We start from the raw sequence: 16854 nt of genomic DNA on the forward strand, positions 1-16854 counted from the left end.
TTTATCATCCTCCTCCTTCATTTGGTTGCATGTGAGCTGCAAAACCAGTGTGAATGGAGCAGATGGCAAGATGCACTTTGCAGTCTGACCCTTCCCAGAGTGGTAACTGTGATTGACTGGCATGTGTAGGAGAGACACTGAAATTATTGGCCCTCTTATTTTAAGGAGATTTTCTCCTCCAGGCATTTGGGTTCTGTTCCGGTACAAAATAAAGTAGTGTCTGTCGGACAGTAACTGTATATATGCTTTAGAATGAAGTACTCAGCAGCGTGTGGCATAGATGACAGAAAAAAGTGGTTTAAAGAAATAGTTGGTGAATAAAGGCAAAGCTGCCAGTCATGGTTATCAGAGCTTTTGGAATGAAATGACTTGGCAAGGTACACAGCGCATTTTATCCTAGTGTGTGTCTTTATTTACGGTAAACCCAGATCACAGCTTTGCAATTCCTCCAGTTAGAACTCCTGGAAACAACCCAAACTGCTGGTTAACAGATACACTGTGACATCTGCTGGGTCACCACCCTGCCCCTAAAACAGAGGATCTGGGGACTCCACAGTCATGTTCTATGGCTGTAAGCAAAGGAGCTAACCTTCGCACCCCTGCCTTCATCTGTAACAGGGAGATAGCGACCTGCAAAGGTGTAACGTGGCTTAGTTTGGAAACTGCTTTGAGATTGTGGAATAAAAAGAACTACAGAAGGACAAAATATTCTGTAAGGAAACTGGGGCCTTAAGCTGTAGAGGTGGAGGTAGGAGTGAATATAGGAAATCTGTCCCTGATGGCAGGAGTTGCAAAGCTTAGTTTGGGGATTTGTGCAGGGGGATGGTCCATACTTTCAGCAGCCCTCTGTCTGTCTATTTATTTTTGCAGGCTTTGGGCCCCAAGTCAGAGTTCTGCTGATGGTAGTCAGCAGCCTGCCCTAAGGGACTGATCTGCCTGACCGCTTACTTAGATGCTTCCTGTTATTAGTTACAATAACATGGGGCGTATTTAAAAAACAAAAAAAAAAACTAGCCCTGATTCTCCCTTTGAGGAATTTGAAGCTTGTCATAAAATTTAGGGGGAGAAAATGTTTTCTCGGGCTTTTTTTTTTTTTTTTTTTTTTTAAGTGGAGACTTCCTGTTGTTGTCAGCTCTTTGGATTTCTGGGAACAGCAAACTGCATGTGTATAGGCCGAAATTTCCGGGGAGTGCCGGAGAGTCGGTAGAGAGATGGCACCGTCCTGGAGAACACTGAGCTGGGGAGGGCTGCAGAGTCCTTCCCCATGGAAGGCACTTTAGTGCAGAGGGTTGGCACCTGCTGGGCTAAGCTTGCGGGGGCTGTAGCAGGTGGATGATGTGAGGTGCTGCCGCAGCTGTTGTGCTTATGAAGAGCCCTGATCTCAGCTGGGATTGCTGGGTGTTCTGGAATACAAATAATCCTAAAGGCTAGAAGTAAAAGATGTTTAAGAAAAGCCCACGAATACAAAGCCTGCAGTGGCTTCCTACCCATTCACAACTATACCCACATATAGGCATTGGTCACTAACAAGACTCTGAGCAACGGGCAGGTAAATTTTACAAGACTCCCTTTCTGCATTAGATCCTCCGTGGTCCTAAATGTACCTGAACACAGTTTTTAGATTACAGTGGCAGGTAGCAGTGCTCCCTTGTTAATGGCCTGCCTGGGAAGTGTTGGTAGGCTGTTCTGTCACAACTATGTATACACAGGCTGTGTGACAGTATAGACGTGTACTGGTGTCTAGGCAACGCTGCCCCTTGAATGGGTTTCTTCCCCCCCACCCACACCCCACCCCATTGAACTAGGCTGTGTGCTGCCCTGAGCCAGCCAAGAGGATTTCTTTTGTACCCAAGACACTGAATTGGACCAAGCTAGGGGTTTGTATCATCTTCCCCAAGGGCAGTTGAATGAAATCCTGTTTAGTTCCCAGCTCCCCTGCAGGGTTAGGTGCCCGCAAGGATCTGTAGAAAGAGAGAGGTGTTGTAGAGAAGCTCCGCATAAACCCTCTAGGGGAACAGGGAGGGGGGCAGTGGGGGATTCCTCTCTGTTGTTGCACTCACTCCTGCACACAGAGTCCTTAGTGAGCCAGGCAGGTTGAATGGGGTGAGATGTGGTCCTGTGTCCTTAACACCTCCCATGGGAGGTGTCCTCTTGGCCTGGCAGGTCATACCATGTGATCTTAAATTGGTTCCCATTCCCTTCATATCACATTATTAATATCTGAACTGGGACAGGTGCTAAAACTGCACCTCTGACACCCTGGACTCAGGGGAGAGTCCAGGTCAGACCCAAACACTGCAGCTTGGCACCATCTGTAATGCAGTGTGATTTGGACATGTCACGGTGCCTTCCAAGGTGAAACTTGCTAAAGCCAACATAAGAAGCTCCATCTCCCAGGTATTAAACCATCCTGTCTAGCTCCAGGTTTGTGAGAGCACTGTAAGAGGAGAGGGGAAGTGTGTGGTGGGCTGAAGGTGTGGGCTTGGGCTCCTGCACAGACCTACCTTACTGCAACCTCCCTATACCTGTCTAGGATGGGTGTCCCACCTCCCTGTGATGTCCACATCCCCTCCCCCTCTTCCTCATGCTAAAGAGTAACTGGGTGGGCAGAAGGGTGGAATGGGCATGGAGTGCCGAGTGGCTCCATGTTGAGGACAGCTGTGGCTGAGGGCTCCTTTCTTTGCTTTCTGTGCAGAAGGTAGAGAAATTCTTCAGCAGCTGGGGGAGGGGTGTGTGGAGGAAGATCAGGGAGTGATGCAAGTAGGGTTGCCAATTGTCTAATCACACAAACGCCCTGCTCACTCCACCGCCACCCCTCTGTTGCTCACTCTTCCTCACCCTCACTCACTTTCACTGGGCTGGGGCAGAGGATTGGGGTGCAGCCATTAGTGCAGGCTCTAGGCTGAGGCTGAGGGGTTTGGAGTGTGGGAGGGGGCTCCGGGCTGAGACTGTGGCAAGGGATTGGGATGCAGGAGGGGGTGAGGGGTGTGGGCTCTGGGAGGGAGTTCGGGTGCAGGACGGGGGTTCAGGACTGGGGCAGGGGATTGGAGTCTGGGCTCTGGCCAGGCGGCATGTACCTTGGGCAGCTCCCGGTCGGCGGTGCAGCAGGGCTAAAGCAGGCTCCCTGCCTGCTCTAGCCCCTTGCCGCTCCTGGAAGCGACTGGCATGATCTTGCGCACCCGGGGGTGGGGGGGGGGGGAGAGAGGGGGTCTCCACATGCTGCCTGATCGCGGATTCCGCAGCTCCCATTGGCTGGGAACCGTGGCTAATGGGAGCTGCGGGGGCAGAGCCTGTCTTAGCCCTGCTGTGCCACCGTCTGAGGTAAGCGGGGCCGGGGGCTCCGTGCGCCACTCTCAGAAGCAGCCAGCATATCCTTGTGGCCCTTGGGGGAAGGGGCAGGGGGCTTTGCGTACTGCCCCTGCCTGCAGGCACGGCCCCCATAACTCCCATCGGCTGCATTTCCCGACCAATGGGAGCTTCAGAGTTGGCCCTGGGATGCGGGTAGCACACGGAGACACCTGCCCCCACATGCCGCAGGAGCAGCATGCGGCCAGGGCAGGTAGGCCAGCCTGCCTTAGCCCCGCTGCGCTACCATACTTTTAGCGACCTAAAATCTCCTGGTTTGTCTTCAGTAGCCTCTGGGAGATGGGGCCTGATTCCGGGAGCCTCACGGCGAAACCCTAGAAGCAAGACCAGTTCTGGGGAGACAAGGTGAGAAATGGGATGGGAATCAAGGCATGGACATTGCAGTACAGTTCAGGGCAGGAGGTGAGGAATGCCAGATCCATTTAGAGAGCTGGAATGTGACTATTAGTCAAAATTTGGTCCGGACAAGTCAGCATCTTGTGTGCACACTTACATTTGGGACTAGTGTTCTGTCCTTATCAACATCCGTCTCAGGCTGTGTCTACACTACAGACCTTACAGTGGCACAGCTGTACCGCTGCAGCTGCATTGCTGTAAGGTCTCCCGTGTAGCTGCTCTATGCCGATGGGAGGGAGCTCTCTTGCCAGCATAATTAAACCACCCGCCACAACGAGCGGCGGTAGCTATGTCTGTCGGAGAGTGACTCCTGCCGACATAGCGCTGTCCACACTGGTGCTTTGTTGGTGAAACTTATGTCGGTTGGGGGCGTGTATCTTTCTTCCCACCCTTGACTGACAAAAGTTTTGCTGACAAAAGTGCAAGTGTAGACATAGCCTGAGTGACCTGTGCAGGAGAGCTTGGCCCTCTGGAGAGCATTAAACTTGTATGATTGCTTCTGGTATGGAAGGTGAGCGAGTCAGCAGCTGGAATGTGCTGGGTATCTCGGTTAGAGAGGAGATGTGAGGCTGAGATTAGCGAAGCCCTATTATTCAAGTGGCTGACAGAAACCCTAATAAAACTCTGCCTGTGGGAGTTACTGGGTTTCATTAAATGAAAACAGCTTCTTTTCATCCTTATAAAGTCAAGCTGCCAGGACCAGATAGAAAACATGCTGTTGATATCACACCCATGATGTGATCTTATCAGCTCCTGCCCGCGAATTGTGACAGAGCATAATTGAAATTTTCCTTGTGTTGATTTGGAAAGGTTTACTTTCCACCTCTGAACGAGCTCTCCAGATGTTGACTTCTTATACTTTAGAAGTTTTCTTTGGCCATCCTTCCAGCTTCCAGCTGTTAAATACCAAAAATGTGGTATTCATTATGTCCAAGACAGAAATGTTTCATTCTTCCCATCGGGGCTGCAGTAAATATCTCCAAACATAATGTGCCATAGACAAGTGTGTCCATATCGTTTGTTATCTCCATGGCTGTTCTGTGACACGTTGAGCCTGCTGGCTGGAGCCACTGGTAGGCAGTGTGTGTAATACAGCCAAGATGGACTGGCGACTGAGCAATCATAGCCTTGCTCTGATTCCTGTCAGCGGTACCCATTCCACTTATAGATATTAAGGTCAGAAGGGACCATTATGATCATCTAGTCTGACCTCCTGCACAATGCAGGCCACCGAATCTCATCCACCCACTCCTGCAATAAACCTCTCATCTATGTCTGAGCTATTGAAGTCCTCAAATCATGGTTTAAAGACTTCAAGGTGCAGCGAATCCGCCAGCCGTGCCCCATGCTACAGAGGAAGGTGAAAAACCCCCAGGGCCTGTTCCAGTCTGCCCTGGAGGAAAATTTCTTCCGACCCCAAATATGGCGATCAGCTGAACCTTGAGCATGTGGGCAAGATTCACCAGCCAGATATCCAGGAAAGAATTCTCTGTAGTAACTCAGATCCCACCCCATCTAACATCCCATTGGGCCTATTTACCATGAATAGTTAAAGATCAATTAATTGCCAAAATCATGTTATCCCATCATACCATCTCCTCCATAAACTTATCGAGTTTAATCTTGAAGCCAGATAAGTCTTTTGCCCCCACTGCTTCCTTTGGAAGGCTATTCCAGAACTTCACTCCTCTGATGGTTAGCAACCTTCATCTAATTTCAAGTCTAAACTTCCCGATGGCCAGCAGTACCCATTACCCTTGCAGGCAGAGTCATCTTCCTTAGTAGTATGTAAATATAATAATGTAACCAAATGTCTCTCTTGGGTTCCAGGCAGCCTCACCAGGGTAGTACAGCATAGTACAGGGTGGGAGGCAGTTCTGCAGGTAGCAAGGTGCCAGGACATTTAGGGCTTTTTTAGGTAAAAGTTAACCCCTTAAACTTTACCTAGAAGTAGTAAGCAGCCAGTGTGGATCCTTGAGCCCTGGAATAAAGTTTTCATGGCAAGATTAAACAGGTGGGTTACTGCATTCTGTTCTGGCTTCCAAATGGAGCCCCATGTACAGCAGCTTGCAGTGAAGGGGACAGATATGGATCACAATTAGGGTGACCAGACGTCCTGATAAAATCGGACTGTCCCGATTTTTAGTTCTTTGTCCCGTGTCCTAATATTGCAGCTTTGGCAGCTCTGGCAGCTTTTTTTTTTTTTTTTTTTTTGCTTCGGCATCACCACTCCAGCTGCTTTTTGCTTCCCCCATGTGTCCCGATATTTTGTCCATTTCATCTGGTCACCCTAATCACACTAGCAAAGTCTGTTGCCTGCTCTAAACTTAAAACTTGCCTCATGTAGCTATGCGAGTTAGGGATGTGAGGTTTTTTTGTTTTGTTTTTAGCTGACACAGCTATTCCAGTCTACAGTGTAGTTGTAGCTGTGTCGGTCCCAGGATATTAGAGACACAAAGTGTGTTGCTCGAAACCTTCTCTCTCCCACAGAAGTTGGCCCAATAAAAAATATTGCCTCACCCACCTTGCGTCTCTCATAGCTATGCCCATCTGAGCTCTAGTGTAGACGCCATTTTAAAAGCACTTGGAAGCTGGTATAAACTGCATCCTCACTGGAAGGTTTGTAACAGTATAGTGAGAGTGGTATAGCTATTCTAGTGTAGGGGAGGCCTTTATCTGAGAGGAATGGTAACAACTTGCAGGCCAGATGCAGATTTGCAGGGGGGAGAGGAAGCTGTCATAGATAACCAAATAGCACCAGTGTCCAACAGCAGCTGGCCATTGAACCACACACCCAAGTTGTGGACCATGATACAAGTGATTGATATTTATTCTCAGTCAGAGAAACTGATGTTACCATGACAATCTCCTTTGGTTACTGCAGCAGCCCCCCAGGCCATCATAGTCACCATGGTCTTCTCTTGATAGTCTTTGTCAACTTGCTCTCATTTGTGTCCCAGTTTCGGCCAGACACTGGACTGCAATGGAGAAGCTGGAGAGAGGAAATTTAGGTGACATTAGCTTACTGAAATCATTTTGGCCCATTAGCTGTCCTGACAGCCTCACTCATGCTTTGATTGAGAGTGAGGCATATGGTACCCCATGTGAGAGAGCTCCCAGGGCAGAAGAGCAGTTTCCCAGTACTACCGTCTGGGATGATATTTCAGTGAGAAAGAAATAAAGCCATTAAGAGCAGCCTGGTCCATTTCCACCGTGACCTGCAGGTAGAATTTCCTAATCTCACAGGGGTGTTGTGAGGATAAATACATTGAATATTGTGAGATGCTCCGATACTGTGGTACTGGGGACCGAATTAAGTACCTGAAATAAGAATAGAAATGGGTGCAGTGCACACAGAGCCAAGGTAAATTTTGTAGGGCCGTCAAGCAATGAAAAAAATTAATCACGATTAATTCGCTATTAAACAATAATAGAACACCATTTATTTAAATATTTTGGATGTTTTCTACATTTTCAAATATATTGACTTCAATTACAACACAGAATACGAAGTGTACAGTGCTCACTTTATATTTTTCATTACAAGTATTTGCACTGTAAAAAAACAAAAATAGTATTTTTCAGTTCACCTAATACAAGTACTGTAGTGCAATCTCTTTATCATGAAAGTTGAACTTACAAATGTAGAATTATGTACCAAAAAAAGGCATTCAAAAATAAAAAGTAAAATTTTAGAGCCTGCAAGTCCACTCAGTCCTACTTCTTGTTCAGCCAATTGCTCAGACAAGCAAGTTTGTTTACATTTTCAGGAGATAATGCTGTCTGCTTCTTGTCTACAATGTCACCTGAAAGTGAGAACAGGCATTCGCATGGCACTGTTGTAGCCGGCATCACAAGATATTTACGTGCCATGAGTGTGAAAGATTCATATATCCCTTCATGCTTCAACCACCATTTCAGGGGACATGCATCCATGCTGGTGACTGGTTCTGCTCGATAACAGTCCAAAGCAGTGTGGACCAACGTGTTTTCATTATCTGAGTCAGATGCCACCAGCAGAAGGTTGATTTTCTTTTTTGATTCGGGTTCTGTAGTTTCCGCATTGGAGTGTTGCTCTTTTTAAGACTTCTGAAAGCATGCTCCACACCTCGTCCCTCTCGGATTTTTGGAAGGCACTTCAGAGTCTTAAACTTTGGGTCGGGTGCTGTAACTATTTTTGGAAATCTCACATTGGTACCTTCTTTGCATTTTGTCAAATCTGCAATGAAAATGTTCTTAAAATTAATGACATGTGCTTGGGTCATCATTCGAAACTGCTATAACATGAAATATATGGCAGAATGTGAGTAAAACAGTGCAGGGGACATACAATTCTCCCCCAAAGAGTTCAGTCACAAATTTAATTACATTATTTTTTTTAATGAGTTCTCATCAGCATGGAAGCATGTCCTCTGGACTGGTGGCCGAAGCATGAAGGGGCATATGAATGTTTAGCATATCTGGCACGTAAATACCTTGCAATGCCGGCTACAAAAGTGCCATGCAAAAGCCTGTTCTCACTTTCTGGTGACATTGTAAATAAGAAGAGGGCAAGTTATCTCTTGTAAATGTAAACAAACTCGTTTGAGCAATTGGCTGAACAAGAAGTAGGACTAAGTGAACTTGTAGGCTCTCAAGCTTTACATTCTGTATGAGTGCAGTTATGTAATTAAAAAAAAAATCTACATTTGTAAATTGCACTTTCCTGACAGATTGCACTACAGTACTTGTATGAGGTGAACTGAAAAATACTATTTCCTTTGTTTATCATTTTTACAGTGCCAATATTTGTAATAAAAATAATATACACTTTGATTTCAATTACAACTCAGGATACAATATATATGAAAATGTGGGAAAACATGTAAAATATTTAATACATTTCATAGATACTAAGGTCAGAAGGGACCATTATGATCATCTAGTCCGACCTCCTGCACAACACAGGCCACAGAATCTCACCCACCCACTCCTGCGAAAAACCTCTCGCCTATTTCAGTTGGTATTCTATTGTTTAACAGTGCAATTAAAACTGCAATTAATTGTGATTAACTTTTTTGAGTTAATTGCGTGAGTTAACTGTGATTAATCGGCAGCCCTAAAATTTTGCCTAAAATGCTGACAGAGAACTGCCTCTGCTAAAAACTTTAAAAGTGAGGCATAAATCCCATTTCACATTACCCCAAGAATATACAGTATTACTTTATGGACACTCATAATTTTATCCTTTCTTCCCTTCTCTTCCTTACAACCCCCCCAGTGCCAAGCACAGGGATTTGAATGAGCTTTCGGAAGCTCTAGAACTGAATTTTAGGAGCTGTTTCCTTGATGTGGAGTGAGACGTTACGTGGAGATAACCTTATTAACCAAGAAAGAACAGAGCTTAATAGTTTTTGCATTGCTTTTAATCCTCTTTGCTTAGCAAAACACAAACAGAAAAGGCCCAAAATAAGACCCTGCAGGATATAAGGAGCCAATCTAATCTCTTGTGTTATGAGTAATTTGGTCTTGAACACTGGGGGGGAATTGAACTTGACTCGTAAGTCTTCCCGGATGTCCCTCCAGTATTTGGAGTCCTAAAAATAACACACAACTCCAAAGGCCTTGACAACCTCTGAGTTGCTTTGCAAGAGATTGTAATGAAGCCAAAGTAGGTGAGAGGCCTGCAGTGCACTTACATTTCAGAATCCCCTGATGAAAACTGGGGATGGCTAATTAGCTCTTGGCCTTTGTTAATGTTGCGGTTTGATGGCTAAGACTCTCAAGTGTTCTTCTAGAACAAGTAAATAGCTAGGGAGGACAGTAGCCCCTTATGGCAATCTGAAATGAGTCAAAAGGGGCCAATTAACTGGGGTCCAGGGAAAGCTATTTTCACAATAGCTGACTAAAGAAAAGTCTGTGCTCTATGGTTGGCCGAGTGCCCTAGGTAGTGATATATTCCTGGTCTCTGCCCTTAAATTGGCCTCTGGTCTGATGCAGAGGGTTTATGCAGTGTTCTTGTAGTTGCTTCAGTCCCAGGATATTAGAGAGACAAGGTGAGTGAGGTAATATCTTTTATTGGACCAACTTCTGTTTGAGAGAGAGACAGGCTTTCAAGCTACACAGAGCTAACTGTCTGTTCAACCTTGTATTTAGCTGTGACCCTCTGCGGAGTCACTTTACCAGACCTGAGGAAGAGCTCTGTGTAGTTGGTCCAGTAAAAGATATTACCACCCTCATGTTGTCCCTCTAACACCGTGTGTAGATTCTTAAAGGACCCAGGCCTATGCAGAATAGTGCTTACAGTGAAGACCGTTTGAGACAAAGGAGCTAACTTCCTATAGCTCCAGTCATCTCTTCATTGTGAAAGCTTCTATTTCTGTCCAGGATGGAACCTCTGCTGTCCTAACCACTTTTTTCCTCTATAGATAGATGCCTTTGTAGAAATCCTATAGCTGGAGCTTGAATCACGTGCACTGCGGATAGCACACACTGTGTGGAGGGGACCAGAGAATCTTGGGGGGGCATTAATACCTCTGAGAAGGTGTCACTGGTCAGCTGAATTCTGACAAGCCAGGGAGCCAGCTGTGGAGCCTTTTAAAGGCTTCGGCACCAGCAGAACCCAGTGTTATTTCACAGGTGCGGGTGATTTACTTGTCTTTTTGCCACAGCCTGAATAGCTCCTCAGGGCTTCCATTCCCACCTGCCCGTCTATATACACCCACCTCTCTCTGTGCCTTCATCTAGAGGGCATGGACTGTTCTGTCATGTAGGAATTCACCTGCCTCCAGATCACATTGTTGGATGACGTGGCTCAGGAGATGGTTGGAGCCTGTGTGAAGAACCTGAAAGGACAGTGTCTGGAAAATATTTCTGTAGGGGCATTTTAATTTGGGCCTAAAGAAGAAGGATACCAGCTCCAACTAGCAGGAATGAGTTTGGAAACCTGTGGCCTGGTCACTACCACAGATATGGCCGACTCAGGGAGCCCACTCACAGCACAGGTGTTAAAATACACTTGGAATATGTAATGCAGACAGGATGTTGATCATGTTCCATCACCAAGCTAAGTCCGGGTCATATATGTTGCAAACTGGAATTGATGTTGAATAAGATCCTAAACTTGGATATATCTGGAGTGTAAATGGGGCCTTAATTTGCCTTTCCTGCATTCCCTTCCACCAACCTGAGCTTATAGTCACCTGGTTTGAGATGCATGATGGGGAGTCAGCAAGTAAACTCTGGCTTTGGCTGACTTGAACAAGCTGCTTTAGGTACCTGGGGTCTGTGTGTAGCTAAAACAGGCACAAAAGTCCAGAAAGTGGCGCCAGATTCAAACAACCCAGCAGTCATCGCAGTTCTTCCTATCCCCACCTTCTTCCCCACTGAGCCTTTGCAATGAATAACCAGGCTGGGTGGAGCCTAGGTCCTGGGCCTTTTCCACTTTGCACCATAATCACTGTTGCTAAATGAGCTTTTAGAGCTGAGGCAGAAAGGGGCTTGGAGCAAAGAGAATAAAAGCCTGAAGCTGCTCTGGTGCAAACTAGCAGGCTAGTTCAAGGAAGTCTTAACTTCCCCTTGAGCAGGGCACTTAAGTCTCCACCCCTCGCCATACAGCCCAGTTGGCTTGTGGCATACCTGAAATAACTTCCAATGTGTTTAGCTTGGAGCCGTGCTTTGTTGGATACAAATTCAGTAAGGTCAAAACCTTATGACATAATTCATATTACATCACTCTTTTTGGTTTTTAATTAAACTTCAGTCCATTTAAATTGATCCATCTCCACCCAGCCTTGGGTTAGTCACAAGGGCTCTCCTGTAACCTTCTTTGCCTTCTCTCCCCTGCGTTCTCATTCCACTAATCAGTCTTGTGATGTCTGATGTTGGATTCTTTCCCTTTGAAGAATTGATCAGTCTTCTGCTGTGCATTTCATCTTGATTTTTCCCCCCCCTTCACTTGTTAGGAAGTTGGCTTTCTATCATTACGGGGATGTTAACCTGAAGGGAGAGGATTTTCATGCACGTTTGGACTGCAGTCTTCTCCTTCAATGTTACCACAGTTCAGAAACTTTTAAAGAATGCAGGGTGGTGATGAGATGGAGGGAAGGGCTAAAGGGAGATTCATGGGTCAGTCTGGCTTTGGGGAGTTGCTTTAACAAACAGTCTCTAAACAAGTCTGTTGGGTGGGCTTAAGAAACATGCAAAACTGTAGTTACACTTCCCAGGTATTTCTGCGGATGCTTTCTTTGGATTTGAATGGGCCTGAGTTCATGAGCCATCTGAGAGCCCTAAACTGGGCATTCAGTTTGTAATGAAATCCAAACCCGGGCAGGCTTCATGTTCTCTCTGCCAATCTCTTGCCTGGCTTGTGGGGTTTCTCCGTCAGTGGGTTTCCCCTTTCTTCTATTGGGATGTTTTATGCACAGTGCTCCCATGGTGATCACTTCCCAATGCATGGGTGGGGGTGTGTGTTTTCCCCTTAAAGGTGTGACAGTTGTTCCTCTTAACTGCTCCCTTTCCCAAATCATTGCAGTCTGTGGCTTGCTCTTGCTTATCTCCTTCTCTTCAATGCTTCTCCTCTTCCCTTTTTCTCCTGGCCTGTTTTTAAACACTAACCTGATAACCTGGACTCCCTACAGCAAAACTCAGATATGCTGTGTTTGCTTAGCGTTGAGCGTGTACTCAGGGACTTTACAAGGTACACAAAAGACCCAGTCTCTGCCCCTCTAAGCTGAAGGACTAGATCCTCAGCTAGTGCTAATCAATGTTGATTGGCTGAGGATGTAGATAACCAGGCAGGGTGCCTGCAAGTTATTTTTGTTTTCCAATAGAAATAAAAGCCTGCTGGGAAATTGTCCAAGTATGTCTATATAGTTTATGAATACACTTTAAGTGCCAGTTATTATACCAACTCACTTATTGGTTCTGCCATGCTGAGGAGACTGTTTAGCAGGCTGTGTTGTCTCCAGACTGGAGCTCTGCAAAAATAAATGACCATTATGTGTTTGTGGTGTGGGTTTTTTTTTTTTTTTATTGCAGTACAGAAAAATGGAACAGTATTAAAGGTCAGGCCAAATTTCTTCATTTGGGACCTTTTTATATTTGAAGGAAGCCCTGGAATTTTGGCCCTCTGCATTCTGAAATTCCTGCCTGATAATGTGGGAGCACTTAGCTTAGGGAAAACAGCTCTGTTTGTTTACATACCCATTGGGATGCTTTGAGATTTCCCCTGAACTTTATAAAACAGTTTGCATCTTGTGAATTACAGTAGTGATTAGACCCTGGTCCTGCAAATTATGGTGCAAGCTGAAGTTCGTGGAGTTGTGTGCGAAGGCACCTGTGTGTTGTATATTGCCAGGTTGGTGCCTTAATCACCCCCACTAAAAATCCAGCTGTGGCTTCTTGAAATGGCCTGGTTGAAACACACATGAGGCTTGGATAATATAATGCAATGAAGTCCAGAACTCTGGCTGTTTAGGAAATGCAGGTCTGCAGCTTCAGACCTCCCGACAGTGCTGGGTTTTGCAAGACTGTCCTGCTTTGATCCACAAAACCCCCTGTCCTGGTTGAACTGGGACTGGCTGATCTCTGCTGCCTGCTCCAGGCATTGTAACCTGGCACTTAGGGTTGCAGCACTGCTCGCTCAAATTTGACCAGGCCACATCTAAGCGGCATTGGAACCTCGAGCATCAGAAGCCAGATTGCAGGGCCCACAGTGGGGAGCCGAACCCAGCCAAGCCCATGGGCCAGGAGCTGGCACTGCAGGGTGAATGCAGGGTGGGCTCGGGCTTGCTCTGCAGCTCCCCCTGGGTGAGCACCTGACTCCCCTCACCAACCACCCTCCTCCCGCCCACCCCCCCCCACCCCCGCAGCGTCTCACCCTCTGGGGGCAGAACCCCTCCTGCTTTACCAGGTAGAAATGTTGGGAGGTGTGCAGCTTATCGTGCCCACCTGTCTGCATTTTGAAATGCAAGATGTTTTAATGACAGGCTTTGTCATGGATGTGTAACGGATTCTATTATAAAAATCAGTGACTATTAACACCATATTCTCTGCCTGCCAGTGCACAGGCAGCTAGATATAAACAGCTGACCAAACACAATGGAGAGCTACTAAAATAAACTCCTGAGAAGTTAATAAAGAGCAGGAACAGCACTAAAGTCTGACCAGTGCACTCTGAGTGATACCCTCTTTTGGGGGATTGTATCAGGGAGATGGACTCAGTGATGTAACAGACGGTCTCTAAATTTGATTCTTGCTCCTATCCCAGGTCACTCTGTGCAATCTGTATAGCTTAATACTGTCGAGACCGGTTAGGTTCACAAAGGTTACTGCAGCTCCAATCTCAGTGGGGCTCAAACTTTTTTACTGGTGACCCCTTTCACACAGCAAGCCTTTGAGTGTGACCCCCTAATAAATTTAACACGCTTTTTAATACATTTAACACCATTATAAATGCTGGAGGCAAGCGGGGTTTGGGGTGGAGGTTGACAGCTTGCAACCCCCCATGTAATAACCTTGCGACCCCCTGAGGGATCCCAGCCCCCAGTTTGAGAACCCCTGTCCTATCTTCAAAACTGTTCTCTGTTCATGGGGTTTGTCCTAGGAATGGAGAAGTTAAAAAAATGTTTTATACCTTGATTTTCAGCTGCCATGACAATGTGCCAGTGGCCGGGGCACTGGACTGTAAGACCCTGGTTCTATTCCTAGCTCTGCACTGACCTGCTGTTTAGAGCTGGTCAAAAAGTAGGGAAAATGTTCACAACTCGTGTGTGTGTGTGCGCGCGCACACACCCCGCTTTATTTTCCCCCAATCAAAAATGTTTAAAACGGGAGGCTTTCTGCCAGCTCTGCAGTTGTGTGATCCAGGACAAGTCACTTCATTTCTCTGTCCTCTGCCTCCCGTCACATGCTTTGTCTGTATGCATTTGTGCAGTGCATAGCACAACGGGCACCCATCTCAGCTGGGGCTTCCAGGTGCTTCTGAAATAGAAAAAAATTATAATGTGTAATGCTGATAGACCCTGGTCATCGGTGGGCAGGATTGAACCTGGGACCTCCGGAGCTTAGTGTATTAGCCTCTACTGCAGTGGTCTCCAAACTGGAGTGCGCGAGATGATCCAAGGGGGGGCGCGGCGGCAGGAGTGCCGCTGGATGGCATTCTGCCCTTTTCTTTTCTTCTTCGGCGGCAACTCTGCATGTCCACTGCAGGTGTTCCCCTCGGCGGCTTGTCTGCGGCAGGTCTTCCGGTCTTCACCCTGGGGGTGCGCGAGCCAAAAAGTATGGAGACCACTGCTCTACTGCATGAGCTAAAAGCTACATGGCCCTTAGCTAAGACTGTAGCAGACTCATTAATCTCTAAGTGGTCTCTGTGCCACTAGGGGGGACAGAACACCACACCCAAGAGGTGTGTGGGTTACAAATGTATAGATCTTTGTGAGGATTTTGTTCTTATGGGAGGATTAGCTTGCAGTTTTATACTGTTTGTGACCTCTTCCTTTGCTAAGCAAAATGGGCCCAAGTCCTTTAATTGGGCGTGGGGGGAAGGACTGTTCCCTGGTCAGTGTTGGGATTCACATGAGCTCATTCTGAAGCTAGTTTGCAATTTGCATTGTAGTGTTGGGACCATCATGGACCTAGGGCCTCGTGGGCTTAAGGGCAGAACTGGTTTGTTTCCAGCTAGTGCCATCCTGAGGTTTGTTGGGAAGGGGTCTAAACCCTCATCCTGGGAATGGAGAATGTCCATCTGTGTCCTTCCAGTTCAGGGTTGTTCATCAGGCATTGAGCTCATGCTCTAAAATAAGCCAGCGTAGGCTGGAGCAGTTCAAGAAGCTAATGGAAAATCTACTTACAATCAAGTTGGCATTAAAATTGAGTCAATCCACTCTCAGTGGGAAAACTAGTCTCTGAAGCTTGCGGAGTCCAGATAAAACAGGATCTGCCCATAGAGCACTCAGCTGCTTTTCTTTCCTTGGATTATAAATTGTTTTTGGCTTCCAGTTGTTGCAGCAATATGGAAATAAATAAAATGGGTAGTTATCTATTAATAACCATTTTGAAGTAATAACTATAAAAGGATTTCCCTAGTGGAAATCTAATAAACCTTTAGAGTTCTTATCTTAGTCCCCAGTCTACATTTATTCTTACAAGTTCTGTGTGTAACATAAATAGCTGCCTTGAATTTTAACAGAACACCTTTTGGGTGCAAGGTGTCATTTTTGAAAATACTCTAAAAATCCTGTTTGCTCTTCTCCAGCCTGTTCTTTGTATAGCCAGTCATCAATTTGCAGAGTTCCTAGTTGGCTTTTGAATAAGATGGTCCACCAAAACTCAGTCCCATAGACAGGAGACTAACTGCTTGTTAAAAAAAAGATGTAATCCTCTTGCTACTTCATATAATAGTTGCTATCGGATTGCAAATCCCAAGATATAAATTGACTGATACTTTAAACCATCCTTTCTGTTTTGTGGATGCAGGAGCTCCAGCTATAGTGGGCTGCTATACTTCCTGATGTGCCACTCAGAGGGATACATAGAGGGTTGTTTTTTTTTTAATGCTTTTGAAAATCCTGCCCAAAAAGTACTGGCTTATTTCTGCGTCTTCTGAAGTCAGTGGTAAACGTCCCATTGACTTCAAAGGGAGCAGAGTTAGGCCAATGCTGAAAGCTTTTGAAAATCTCACCTTTTGGCTCAAGAAACCAGCAAGTTTCTAACAAAAGCTTGATCTGGGCAGGTTGCACGGCAGTCCGGACTTCAGGGAGTTCTATTTAAACCTCTTATTTTATTCAGACTTTCTGTGGCACCAACTCATCTGTCTGTCCAAACGAAGATGCCTGTCTACTGCACTTCAGCAACCATTGCACTAACCGGATATTGGTCCATGGTGGTGAGCAGTTAGGTTAGGCTCGGTCTTATTTTTATGCCTCTTCTCTTACTAGGTAATGAAACTGATGTGTCCAAGCAAAATTCCTTCTCTTTCAGTTCCATGCTTTCCCCAGGGGCATGTTTGAGTAGCTTCTTGGCCCTTTCTCTACGCTTGCCAGCAATGCTGTTCACATCTGTTTGCAGGGATGCCATCTGGAATGTTCCAAGCAAAAACAATCCTGTCAGAGA

General features: G+C 46.2%; 1 protein-coding gene across 3 annotated transcripts in view; it reads left to right on the top strand.

Annotated features, from left to right (window-relative positions):
* LAMA5 (laminin subunit alpha 5) overlaps window positions 1–16854 on the top strand; it is a 163581-nt gene that overhangs the window by 34815 nt on the left and 111912 nt on the right. The gene's annotated exons all lie outside the window — the stretch shown is intronic.

The sequence above is a fragment of the Caretta caretta genome, chromosome 13, assembly GCF_965140235.1.
Source record: "Caretta caretta isolate rCarCar2 chromosome 13, rCarCar1.hap1, whole genome shotgun sequence".
NCBI classification, from domain to species: Eukaryota; Metazoa; Chordata; order Testudines; family Cheloniidae; genus Caretta; species Caretta caretta.